At 41.0% G+C, this 13,277-nt stretch overlaps 1 protein-coding gene across 1 annotated transcript in view; it reads left to right on the top strand.

The window, feature by feature from the left end:
- The first annotated feature begins 1,609 nt into the window (after positions 1-1,609).
- LOC132133078 (anoctamin-1) overlaps positions 1,610-13,277 on the top strand; it is a 72,444-nt gene continuing 60,776 nt past the window's right edge. The window contains exon 1 of the mRNA XM_059545774.1: positions 1,610-1,856. The gene's annotated coding sequence lies outside the window, so the exon portion shown is untranslated. The remainder of the gene's footprint in view (positions 1,857-13,277) is intronic.

Below are 13,277 nucleotides of genomic sequence, written 5' to 3'. Positions count from 1 at the left end.
GTGCACACACACAGCAGTGAGAACTGAGAAGTGCACACACACAGCAGTGAGAACTGAGAAGTGCACACACACAGCAGTGAGAAGTGGACACACCGTGAACACACACAGCAGTGAGAACTGAGAAGTGCACACACACAGCAGTGAGAAGTGGACACACCGTGAACACACACCCGGAGCAGTGGGCAGCTATATCCAGTGCCCGGGGAGCAACTGGGGGTTCAGTGCCTTGCTCAAGGCCACTTCATTCATGAGTATTGAGCGTGAAAGAGAGCACTGTTTATTCTGTTTTATCATTGCCCATTCTCCAAATCTTTTTGGTCAAAAGTTACCATGTTACCAAGAATATGTCAAATCTGTTGAACTCAAAGGCTTCAAAAACTTTTAACATTATTGAGTATATTGTAAGCTATCTTTAAAAGATCTTTTCTTTCCTTTTATTTATTTATTTGGATTTGTATTTATCTTGTAAATTTGTGTATCTTATCTAACTTCATGTGATGATGTCCGTTTGCCCCCTGTTACTTCAAATCTCTTGTTATTCTTTCAACTGCAATAATAAATAAATAAATAAATAAATAAAAACATATGCGTGACGTCACGGACACTACCTCCATGTTTTATACAGTCTATGGATAAACGGATCATGGATAATGGATAACATATAATATCCTGGAAAATTATGGTATCCTACCTTTCCCATTTTTCTACATATTTTTTCTTACAGTGTACTTACTGATCAAAAATCACAGGTACAAGCTACTAACAAGGTCTATCATAAATGAACAAATATTGAATGATCAAAATTGCTAAGTTGGCAACACAGGACTCACAGCAGAATTCTTCAACTGAGCAACTGCAAACACTACCACCTAGTGGCGTTAACTGAAGTATACAGATAGGCTATAATCAACCTATTCAGTTAAAACTTTTGACTGTCTAACAATTATATCGGCCTTTTCACTCCTCAGTAATTTATTGTCTCAGAAAATGGCAGATGTTGCCTTTACTCCTAAATTCCTGAAAGATAGAAAGACAGCATAACCTTTTTGTGTTTGGCATCAAATCATATTTATTTGATTTAATCGTCAACAGCTAAAAGTCAAAGTCACCTTTATTTATATAGCGCTTTAAACAAAATACATTGCCTCAAAGCAACTGAACAACATTCATTAGGAAAACAGTGTCAATAATGCAAAAATGAGAGTTAAAGGCAGTTCATCATTGGATTCAGTTATGTCATCTCTGTTCAGTTAAATAGTGTCTGTGCATTTATTTGCAATCAAGTCAACGATATCGCTGTAGATGAAGCAATGAAACATGAGCTTAGCCTTCAACTGAAATCCAGCGATCAGCAATATGAAGGTTTATAGTGAAGAGAGTTTAGGAGCAGATGTTCTTGCATGGACTGTAAATCATCATGACAGCTTTTCATCTGAGAATCTGTAAACAGAACTTGTTGAATTTAGTTGAAGCTCTAACTGTTTCTAGGATGCGATGTCCTTCCCACGGTCTGTTGTATCCAGGGTCAGATCTCTGAGGGATTGAGCCACTCAAGAAAACAGCCATGATAATGACAACCATACAGATATCACACAGTTTAAATTAATCACACTATCATTAATGTCAGATAATGATATAGACAGACAGACAGACATCTATAGCTCTATAGATGCATAGATCGTCACAGAGGAGCGTATGACGAGAGGCGCGCGCTCTCTGGAGGGAGGCTATTATTCCGCGCGCATTCTAAAGACTCGTGTGAAGAGCGCGCGTTCCAGTGATGTTGTCTCACGCGGACCAGCTTCACCTGTAGACTGTCACGGGAGTTCAGGACCGTTTGATTCTGTTTGTCTGAGGTACTGTCGTAATCAAATTTTATATAAATACGCTAAACGTTATAAACTACAAATTATATATAAACTTAAACTTTTATATAGGTAATTGTATAGAAAGCATCTTACTGTAGTCCAATCTATAACAGGAGTACTTTTACCTTCCATGCATGAGTTAGGTGAACGTTTTTTTTTCTATGTTGATGTTTGCTGATAATAATCGTTGTAATATGTTTTTCTCATCTAAGAATATGAAAGCATCACATTTGAAAGCATATACAATGTATTCTTAACCATTGTGTCTTTACTCGAAATCTAATATCCGTGTTGTCATAGAGCTTTATGGCACAATACTTTTAAACGGATTATTGTCACTGTTGTGTGCATTGTGTTCTCTCAACCTGACAGGATCGGCAGGACTGAATTCAGTATGATATCTCGTTAACAGTTTGAGTTGCAACTATATAATCTTTCCACAGAGCTGTCGCTTATACAGAAACTCAACGGATACAGCCTGAAAATAAAACGGAAAATGTTATTTGGAAAATTGTGATGCACCGTGTAACTGGGGAGATTGAAAGGGCACTTACACTATGATAGACGGATATAGAAAGGTGAAATTTCTGCAAGCTTGCTACAAATACTAAAATTCATTTTACCATGATATTACTGGCCCTTGTGAAAATGAAGTTTACCTTAAGTGTAGTTTACCTTAAAATCTTAGTGTATTTAAAATACACTTGCCCCCTGTTACTTCATTTTTTCATCACGTATTTTAAGTGTATTTTAAAAAAAATGTGCTTGCTGATAATATTAAAGAAAAAGAAGGAAACCCTATCATGACTGTTTAAGCAAACTTCTAAAAAGTGTGTTTGCAATAATGTGACATTAAAAATTGACCTTTAAAGTACATTTTACCAGTATAAGTTATAAGTTTTTCCCATGTTTTAAGTATGTACAGAACATGATGTGTGTGTGTGTGTGTGTGTATATATATGGCAACTTTATTTAAAAATGTGTAATGCCAAATATATTGAAATATGTCATACAAATTTAATTATAAATTACATTAAAGTATATTTAGTTTACTATAAATGCAATTAACATCCAGTTAAGTATGAGAAAACATTACATTCAGTTTTCAAATAAGTGTTTTCTATTAAACTATAGCCCCATTATTTCCATAAGTACTCTTTTAAAAAGTATCACAAGGGTCATTTAAAATAAAAAAAGTTACTCTTATAAAAGCATGTTCTATAACATATTCACAAGCAAAATATCCATGTAAAACTTGCATGACAGTCAGAAATGAAGTGTGCTTGTTGAATACGGAAAGCAATGTTTTATATCCTGTGATCAGTTTGTTCTCAACATAAGTTGTTATAATATAATATATTTAGACTTGTTGTATGTCAGTCAGATTATAACTGATTCTGTCCATCAATAAAATCATGCAAAAAAAAAAAAAAAAAATTCCCTCAAATCTATATGATTTTATCTAACTTTTCAACAAAAAACATTTATAGCAATCCAAAAAATATTTAATAAAAAGAACAACAATAAAAGGTTTTACAATTATTTGCATCTATTAAGAGTATTTCAGACAAAGTCAATGCTACCTAGTGCCTGTTTAATGCTCAAACAATACATTCATATAAGAACAGTATGTTAACTGTAAATAGCTAGTTTCTGAGATGGTCCGAGTTTGACTGGGCCACTTAAGGATGTTAACCTACTTCACAGGATGTTTTTGGTCAATGTCTCGTTGAAAAATTATTAGTTTCAGTGCTCATGTGGATATTTTTCCTCTAGGATTTTTCTGTGCTTGGCTGTGTTTTCCCCTCAATCCTTATGAGTTTTCTATTTCTAATTTTCCTTGAGTAATTCATTTACTCAAACAGTACACTGACTGAACTGCTGTGAAGAGAGAACTGAAGATGAACATAGAGCCGAGCAAGATAACGAACAAAAGACTGACTCGTTCACGAGTCAAGAACCGTTTCTGTCAGACGTGTCCGATTCGAGAACCGAGGAGCTGATGATACTGTGCATTTGTGATTCAGTGTGAAGCAGACTGACACACAGAGTGTCTGAACCGAACTGATTCTTTTGGTGATTGATTCTGAACTGATTCTGTGCTAATTTTATAAGCCCAGGTAAACACCAGGTAAATCATCGCCAATGAAGCCATTACGTTGAGTGCAAAAGAACCGGTGAACCGTTTTTTTCAACCGGTTTATTGAATCGAACTATCCGAAAGAACTACTGGTGATCCGAAAACCGATGCAACCGGTTCTTGACTCATGAACGAGTCATTATCTGTCTCGGCTTGGTGTTCATCTTCAGTTCTCTCTTCACAGCAGTTCAGTCAGTGTACTGTTTGAGTAAATGAATTACTCTGGGATATTGGTTTGTTTGAACTCAGAGGGAGTATCAGCCACGTTAAAAAAGTTAACAGCTTAAGTCATTTGTGGATTAATGCGTATTAGAGATGCGAACCGTTTAAAACGATTCAGTTCGATTTGGTGAACTGGTTCAAAAAGATCCGGTTACATCGAATGATTTGTGAACTAACCCTTTAAGCATATGCCATTTATCTTGTATAACTTGTTTATTTTGTCATAATTTGCTATATCCAGCACACTAAACCAAAAGAATGAAGGTTGATCCTCACAAAACTATTTTTTGCAAGCTATTTCAACATAAATTTAGACATGTTTTTAAAAAAGGACACTTGGAGACTCCAAAAGGACACCAAAGAACATTTTAAGGGAACTTCGAACTGCTTCATCTAGGGGTTCGCTATGGGGAAGGCCTCGTTGTGAACCGAGTCTGAAGCATACATTGAAAAACACCAACAACACGTTGGCCGGCGACAGTTTATGAAGTCACTACCGATGCGACTATAGTACAAATAGGTGCCGGAAGAACACGTCATCCTCTTCTTCGTCTTCAATGACTGTTTTATTTGAAGTGTACAGTGTTTAGGACTGCATGTTTCTCACCAGAGGCTTTGCTCTGATACCTGCAGTTCACATGGCTCGCGTGCTGTGATTGTGTGTGTGTGTGTAGTGAGGAGCAAGCGCGTTCAGCTCTCCATGGAGTTGGATGCGCTCTGCTGCGCTCATTGTGATGCATTCGTGGGACTACTGAGGGGAATGTGAGTTTGTAGACAATGTTTGCATGAGTATGTCTCTTGCAGGAATTGTGATGCATTTGCGGCAGCATTTTCACTCACACTTGATTTCTGTGGTATATAGCGGTTGGGTGGAGCGTATTTAGCTAAATGCATGCTGTGTGTTGCGTCGCGGTGAGCACATGGTAAGGATCTGATGGAAAATTTCAGTAATCAGTAATTTAATTTTGTTTATTTAGGAAATGTATAGTGTGGGTATGTCTGTCTGTTGTTTGACAGATGGTTTATATCATGTCCTCCTCAGATAACCACATTATGCTGCACTCCGGCTTGAATTATTTAATTTTTTTTAAATAAAACATAAAATCCATTCTCATCCCACATCCACAGATTCCAGCATACTAGTTATGCCAACATTAAAGGGATACGTGAGAATGGTTATGAAACTGTTGAAGAGAAGCTGCCCTGCTATCTCTCCATGGGGGATGCATCTTTTCTTAAGATGTAAGCCTTTTAGGATACATCTTGCCTTTCAAAATTTTTCGATACCTCTGTCGAGACAGTGGTTGAGAAGTTCAGAGAGGTGAAGGCATGCTTAGGGCCTTCAAATCCTTCGTTCCACAAAGGCCCATAGAACCCAGGGGCCCTGGCCCATCTCGATCTGAGAATCAGAAACGGGCACAGAAAGCTAGTGTAATGGCATGCACCCCTACCCCGCCTGTGGGTAGGTTGAATCTGTAGGTAAGATAAGAGATGTGATCCAGACAAGGCGTCAGCGCTTTCATCCGGATTAGAGTGATACTTGAGTATCTACTCATTTCCTTGGGTGGTTTAACATCTGCCTTATCTTCCCCTTCCTAATCCCCCTGTAACCACCATCTCTCCATTTGACATGCTGGACCTATGATGCTTGTTTGGTTCTATGGTTTTATAGTAACCACCTTACCGATTGTCCGGCCAATGGAGGCTTTTTTGGGTCGCCTCTTGAGCGGGGCTCCAGTGCGAGAAGCATGGTGGGTGAGTATGATCCATTATATATATATATATATATATATATATATATATATATAGCCGGTATAATAGCCCTGGTTCCGGCTTCATGTTTCCTAGATCATGCGGCCAGGTCAAAGGCTTCTGCGGGAGCCTTCTTGACCATCAGGCCCCCGGCACGGCTCTGCAAAATTTCCTGGATGTCCGGCTAGGTCGTCTGTGGTGGCCCAAGCCACACAGGATGACCAATTGGCAAGGAAGGGTAATAGCCAGCAATGGTAATACCAGCACACAAGTTATGTTTTAGGTACACAGGTTAAGTAATTTTTTGCAATAGCCACACCCCAAACAATTCATGATTTAGAAACATTGATAATATAGTTTATTTCAGTTATAATATAATATTATTTGCTTTAGCCATACACTGTTGAAATGGAGTACACACATTTCCACATTGTAGGGCTATGTAAATATTTTCTGTTTATTAATCATTGTTTCTTTGTTACCATGTTGGAGAGAGCTCTGTCCTGGGGGGGAAGAAAGGTTGGAGGACTGTGATATCCTGTGACCTGCCAATTAAGCCATACCATGTGCTGCCATGTTGGAGGGGGGTTTTGGGTTTAGTTTGTTGGCTTTGTGATTGTTTGTATTTGTCTCCCATTTTTCGTTTTCCCCTTTTTGTGTAAATTGGTTTGGCCAAGCCACTATATATGTTTCCTGGTTTTCTCATTCTGTTAGGTCAGGTTGTTAAGTTCATATCCTGTTTTGTTGTATGCCGTTTTGAGTATAGTTATATTTTGTTGACCTCTTTTAAAGGCCTAGTTGTTAACTTTTTGGTTTCTATTGTTCAGTAGTTTTTTTGGGTGTAATAAAATAACCCATTTTCCAAAGAAACTTCTGTTTTCCTCATTGCCGGACTGTTTGGTCCCTGACATCGTCCTAAGGGACTTCCTGCTCACCTGGATATCCCTTCTTGCTGAAGCATCGAGCGGGAAGTATAGGTGGCATTTGCAAGACACTTCTTGTGTAATGCTGTCTCAGGCAGTGCTCCCTTCGCCTTAGATGGTTGTATTTGAGCTTGCCTCTCCTTTTCGATTCAGTACCTCTGGGTATCTGTGAACAGATACTTTGGAAGCTTTAAGTCCACACACTAAGCTCTGTGTACTTTCTGAAATCCACATGGTGGTAGGTGTGCACGTTGAACACTTAGCTTCATCACGCGTATTAGCGTCATTCCCTTTCTCTGAGTTGGTTAGAGCCCGGGACCTTGGGCTCCACTCAACCAGTGTGTGTATTAACACTAATCTTTGAACAGATGCTTGGGAAGCTTTAATTATACATGCTAAGCTCTGTGTACTTTCTGAAATCCACATGGTGGTAAGTGTGCACACTGAACACTTTGTGAGTGTGCACGCAAAACTCTGTGCACTTTCTGAAATCCTGTACAGTAAGAGTTATGCGTATTACCTTCGTTCCCTTTGAGAACAAGTTGCTCTGAGTTAGTTAGACCTGGTACCTTGGACTCCAATCAACCAGTGTGTCTATTAACAAGGCCCTGAAGAAGGCCCCGTGCCGCTACGGGACATGTCATTTTTGTAATAAAGACATTTTAATTATGGAGTGCCTCGGCTATCAGAGATTTCTTTTCTCTACACTACCTCTTAAGATGTTCTACCTTGGACCGAAGAGCACCCAAATCAAACTTAAAAGGGATTGAGCACGCCATTCATAAAGTTCCATTGAAAGGGAACATCTCAGGTTACTTATGTAACCATGGATCCCTGAGTAGGGAACAAGACACTGTGTCCTCTAGATTCTTGCCATGCTTCAGACGCAAGCTTCAGACGAAGACGAGTGACGTCATGGGCTGTCGGCGGCCAACATGTTGTTGGTATTTTTCAATGTATGCTTCAGACATGAGTCATTACGAGGCATTCCTCATTGCGACCCCTAGAGTGCACACCTAAGTGCACAAAAAAAAATGTCTGAAAAAACTTTTCGGAATTCAGTGTATCGTATGTATACAGTAGACAAGTCAAGTTTCCATACCAAACAGGACCGCATGGAGAAGCCAGAAAAACCCCTAAACCAACCTTGAGCTGACTGATTATACATACTACACAAATCTGTTCAGAATGACTAAACTAGGGGTGACCCCTAATAGTCGAAGATTTGATACTTCGATAGGAGGAACCTGATTTGACTACAAATCTCACAGTCGAATATTCGCATTGAGTTATGATCATGCCATTTTGGCTATATGGGGGTCTTCAAATGTCTGATTTTACATAGAACTACTGGTTTTCTCCCAATAAGTTAATATACAGTACAGCCTATTAAATTAATGTTGTAAATAAGAATCTGAAAAGAAAGAAGCTTCAAATAAATATTTTAACCTGGGTGAATAAATCCAATCACGCCTATATATTTAAGATTCACTTTCAATAGTATGTGACCGACAGTGAAAGAGCATCATGGCAGCAGGGATTTAAAACCTTAACAAGGCTCAAACTGACAAAGGCAGAGTGAAAGACTGGGTTTTCCGTCAAAAGAGGAGTGAGGTGGGCGGTTTGCCTCAGATTTTTTGTTCAATGGCAGTAGGGCTGGGGTATAATGATGAGGCACTTAAGGACTTGTTTAACGACTGCCTGGATGACCCTTTGCCTCAGTGAGAAATGAAGGGGCTGGAGGTCCTGGACTTTTGGGGGTTCCCTAGTTACTTACACCATCGTGGTCTATGGGATACACCGGCCCAGCGCCACTACTCCAGATGCCCGCCGGCACAGCGCCACTGCACAAGATGGCAGCCAGAGTCACGCCAGGTTCCCTTGGACACTCCAGAGTCGAGGCAGGTCCCCGCTGATCAGGTCCCCGTTGATTGCCCAGAGTCTAGTCAGATCACCTTTGATCAGGTCTCCATTGATTTCCCAGAGTCTAGTCAGATCACCATTGATCAGGTCCCTGTTGATTTCCCAGAGCTAGTCAGATCACCATTGATCATGTCCCTGTTGATTTCCCAGAGTCTAGTCAGATCACCATTGACCATCCTGAGTCAGGTCAAGTCACCATTAACACCCATGAGTCAAGCAAAACCACAGTTAGACTTCATGAGTCAAGTCAATTCACTCTTGATCTCCATGAACATGGTCAAGTCACCGTTGATCTCTGTGAGCAGGATCAAGTCACAGTTGGTCTTTATGAGCCCAGTCAAAATATTACCATTCTTCCAGAGCCTGGTCATGTCTCAGCTGAACTTCCAGAGCCTCGTCACATTCTGTCTGTTGTACCCAGCAATGCTCTCTCAGCCAGTTTTATTGCTGTCTAGGATACTGTTACCGTTGTGGAACCTCCAGAGGTGGCGGCAACTGCTGCAGAACCTTCGGAGGGCATCTACCTTCTTGTCACGGCTATGGAGGCCACCTATGAACTCACCACTTGCCCTGTCATGGCCATGGAGGCCATCTACCATCTCATTATGGCCACGGAGGCCACCCTTAACCTGTGATGGTCCTCTGCTCCACCCTGGTGGGCTTCGGTTCTGTCTGCTCCTCTGTGGTGGGCTCCGGTTCCACCTGCACCACCCCGGTGGGCTCCAGTTCCCCCTGCGCCGTCCCGGTGGGCTCCAGTTCCACCTGCTCCACCCTGGATTCCTGCTCTGTCGGCACTGCCCTGGGCCCCTGAACTTTACGATCTGCCCTGGTCTCTTTGTTTTGTTTTGTTGTTTTTTTTTTAACTTCCTGTTCCTGTTCCCCTCTATGGACCTGGCCCTCCGTCCCTCCCCCTGATCCTCCACCAGTCCACCTCCCTCCGGGTCTCTTTGTTTTGTTGTTGTTGTTTTTTTTTTCTTTTCTTCCTGTCCCTGTTCCCCTCTATGGACCTGGCCCTCTATCCCTCCCCCTGATCCTCCACCAGTCCACCTCCCTTCTGGTCTGTGTATCCCTGGGTGTCCACTAGTGGTCTCACTTCCCCATAGAGTCACCCCACTGCAAGCACTACATTTCCCACAAGCCTTTGTCCGATTCATCACTGTTAATTGCACACCTGTTAATTGCACTCAGCTGTTCCCACTTTCATCGTTTTCACCTGTCCATATATACCCTGTTTGTTTCTATCAGTTTCATGGAGTCCTTGGTTTATTTCACCCTGCTTATTCATGTTCCCTAGTGTTCCTCGTGTTCTTCGTGTTTCTTGTTTTGGACTGCCTTTGTGTTATTGACCTTTTGCCTGTTTGGATTTTGTTTTGTGTGTGCGTTTGTTACATCCTGTCCAACCAGAGAACCGAATATAATGGATCACTGCCTACAAAGCCCGCTCAATACCGGCTTTTGGCAAATTGGACCATGCCACCATTTTCCTCACACTGGAATATAAACAAAGACTCGGTCAAGAGCCCCATAGAGTAGTTACGCGCTGGTCCTCCCACTCAGAAGCTATGCTACTCTTGATGACGTAGACTGTTTCGGGAAAGTAAACCTGATGTCAGCAAGTTCACAGATGTAGCATTAATCTTTGTAAACACGTTAGCTGAGCAAGCAACTGAAACAATAACTATAAGGATCTTCTCAAATCAGAAACTGTGGGTGCACAGAACAATCCGTGCTGTGGTCAACAAACCCTATGTAAGGCTGCTATTTATCAACTATAGCTCAGCTTTCAATACTATAGTCTCCATCAAGCTTGCTTCTAAACTCATAGACCTCGGTCTAAATTCTTCACTCTGCGACTGGATTCAAGACTTCCTCCCCGGCAGACCTCATGGGGTGAAAGTAGGTCAGTTCATCTCCAGCTCCATCACCTTGAACGTTGGAGCCCCACAGGACTGTCTCTCTTGCTCTACTCTCTCTACACACATGACTGTGTGTCTTCCCACAGCTCCACTTCTATTATCAAATTTGCTGATGATACCTTGAGACCGCATACCTGGATGAGGTAGAGAAACTTACATCATGATGCCAGGACAGTTGTCTCTCTCTGAATGTCAGCAAAACTAAAGCGTTGATGGTTGACTTCAGGAAGAGACAGCAGCAGCAGGACATCTACCTCAAACGCTGCAAAAGCAGAGTTGTTAAAATCATGAAGGACTCCAACCACCCTAGTAACGTCTTTTCACTTTGCTGCCATCAGGTAAACGCTTCTGTAGCCTGATGGCAAAAACTGGAGAGACTTAGGAAGAGTTTCTTCCCCAAGGTCATCAGGCTCCTAAACCCAAACCCAGCCTCTTAACATCTACTTGTCTCCACTTTATAATCACTTAATAACCAGTAAGATATTGATCATTCTCTACCTCATATTGACATATTGACAGTCACAATCTGTTTGCACATTCGCCTCTTGTACATTCCTGTGTATCTTAATATTTAAGACTACAGTATACTTTCATGCACATTTTATTTTCTATTCTATATTTAATTCTACTATATATGTTTTATTTTATATTTTATTCTTATATATGTATATATATATATATATATATTTTTTTTTTTCATTCTTTCCTACCTATTTATGTATATTTTCAATGTGTATTCTTTAATAATTGCACTGTCCATGGAGAGTACCTGACTCACATATCACTGCTGGTTATATACTCTCTATATAATCGTGTATGTGATTAATAAAAATCTTGAATCTGCTGGCACTAACAGAACCAGATGTCTGAGAGATGACAAGCAAGTCATCCATTTGAATGGATACTGTCTATATGAGGGGTTCGGCATCATAGAAGAAATTAGAAGATAGAAGGGATTTGAGACATGGCATCTGCATAAGAATGTCTATTGCCATTTTTGTGAACCATCACCCAATCGTACAGTAGTACAGAAGTAAGGGGCAGTCGTGGCCTAATGGTAAGAGAGTCAGACTTGTAACCTCAATGTCGCAAGTTTGAGTCTCTGTACCAGCAAGGATAGGTGGGGGGAGTGGATGTACAGCACTCTCTCCCATCTTCCTCTACCACGATTGAGGTGAGTCCCTTGAGCAAGGCACCAGACCCCCAACTGCTCCCTGGGCGCCGCAGCAAAAATGGCTGTCCATGTGTTCACTGTCTGTGTGTGTGTGCACCTCGCAAATGTCAGGTTTTATGAATAGATTAAATGGAACGGGACAAATTTAATCTTGACAAACTATGTATCATTATAAAGATCTAAGCCTCAAGCATCGACGACAGATCGCTGTTTTTCAATGGAAAGCTAATAAAGACTGTATTTGCTACATTTGTGTAAGCAGTACACATTAAAACATGAAGGATGAAAACGCTGTACATACCAGATCCGTCGTAATAACGAGTCATAAACACATCCACAGCTGTAAATCACGGTTTAGTTAGAAAGGTAAGGGTCCACTGAACGACATCTCATGAAGCACGTTTAGTCCAACGAAGCAATAACGTTGTAATATGGATCATAATTCCTTTGTTTACGTTTCATTTCTTCAGCAACAGAACTGTTTGCGTCCGTTATGGAATAACTCACGGTCGGAAACTGCGTCTTGGTAGTAAAAACACGGCATGGTTTTGCAGCGTACACTGTCACAAACAGAATGAGATGATCCACCGGAAAAAATAATTAATGAAAGATAGGTGAAAGACAGTATATTTGAATTTTGGTGCTCCCTCCTGAGGGCTCGTGACGCGCTCTGACGCATCTGTCAGCTGATGGAGGCAGAACTTATAGCGATCGCCTTTTTCTTTGTTTGTTTTATTTTTCAACTGTTTTTATATATGTGAGAGTGTGTTTTATGTTGAATGTGAATTAGGACTGGGACAACGCGTCGAGGTCATCGATGACGTCGACGCAAAAAATACGTCGACGCAAAATATGCGCATCGATTCGTCGACCTGTTTTTATTTCTCTTAAAAACGTTTGCAAAACGTTTACCTTATGTGCGCTGAATATACGCGATGGCCGGATCAACATTCTGTCCAACGTTATAAAACCAATCCAGGGGTTTTTCTGCATTGATCTTTTTTTTGGCGGCTGTCAAAGCCTTATTTGATCGGTAGGTGACAGTGACAGGGCGCGTACGAGAGAGAGCCCCGGCTGCGCGCGCACTCACAGTCTTCAAACAACACGAGCGCTTCTTGCTCTCTCCCTCCCTTGTGCATATTAATCAAAATCATTAAACACGATTGAAAAAGGGCGAAACACCAAAGTTTCACACGCGCTCGTGCACTCACAGTCTTCAAACTACATGAGCGCTGTCTTGCTCTCTCTCTCTCTCTCTCTCTCTCTCTCTCCCTCCCTCCCTCGTGCATATTAACCAAAATCATTAGACACGATAGAAAAAGGGGGGAACGCCAAAGTTTCACGTGGAGCATTCAGAGA

Source organism: Carassius carassius, chromosome 50 (genome assembly GCF_963082965.1).
Source record: "Carassius carassius chromosome 50, fCarCar2.1, whole genome shotgun sequence".
Taxonomy (NCBI): Eukaryota; Metazoa; Chordata; class Actinopteri; order Cypriniformes; family Cyprinidae; genus Carassius; species Carassius carassius.
Note: the sequence above shows the minus strand (reverse complement) of the source record. Positions and strands in the feature narration are given on the sequence as shown.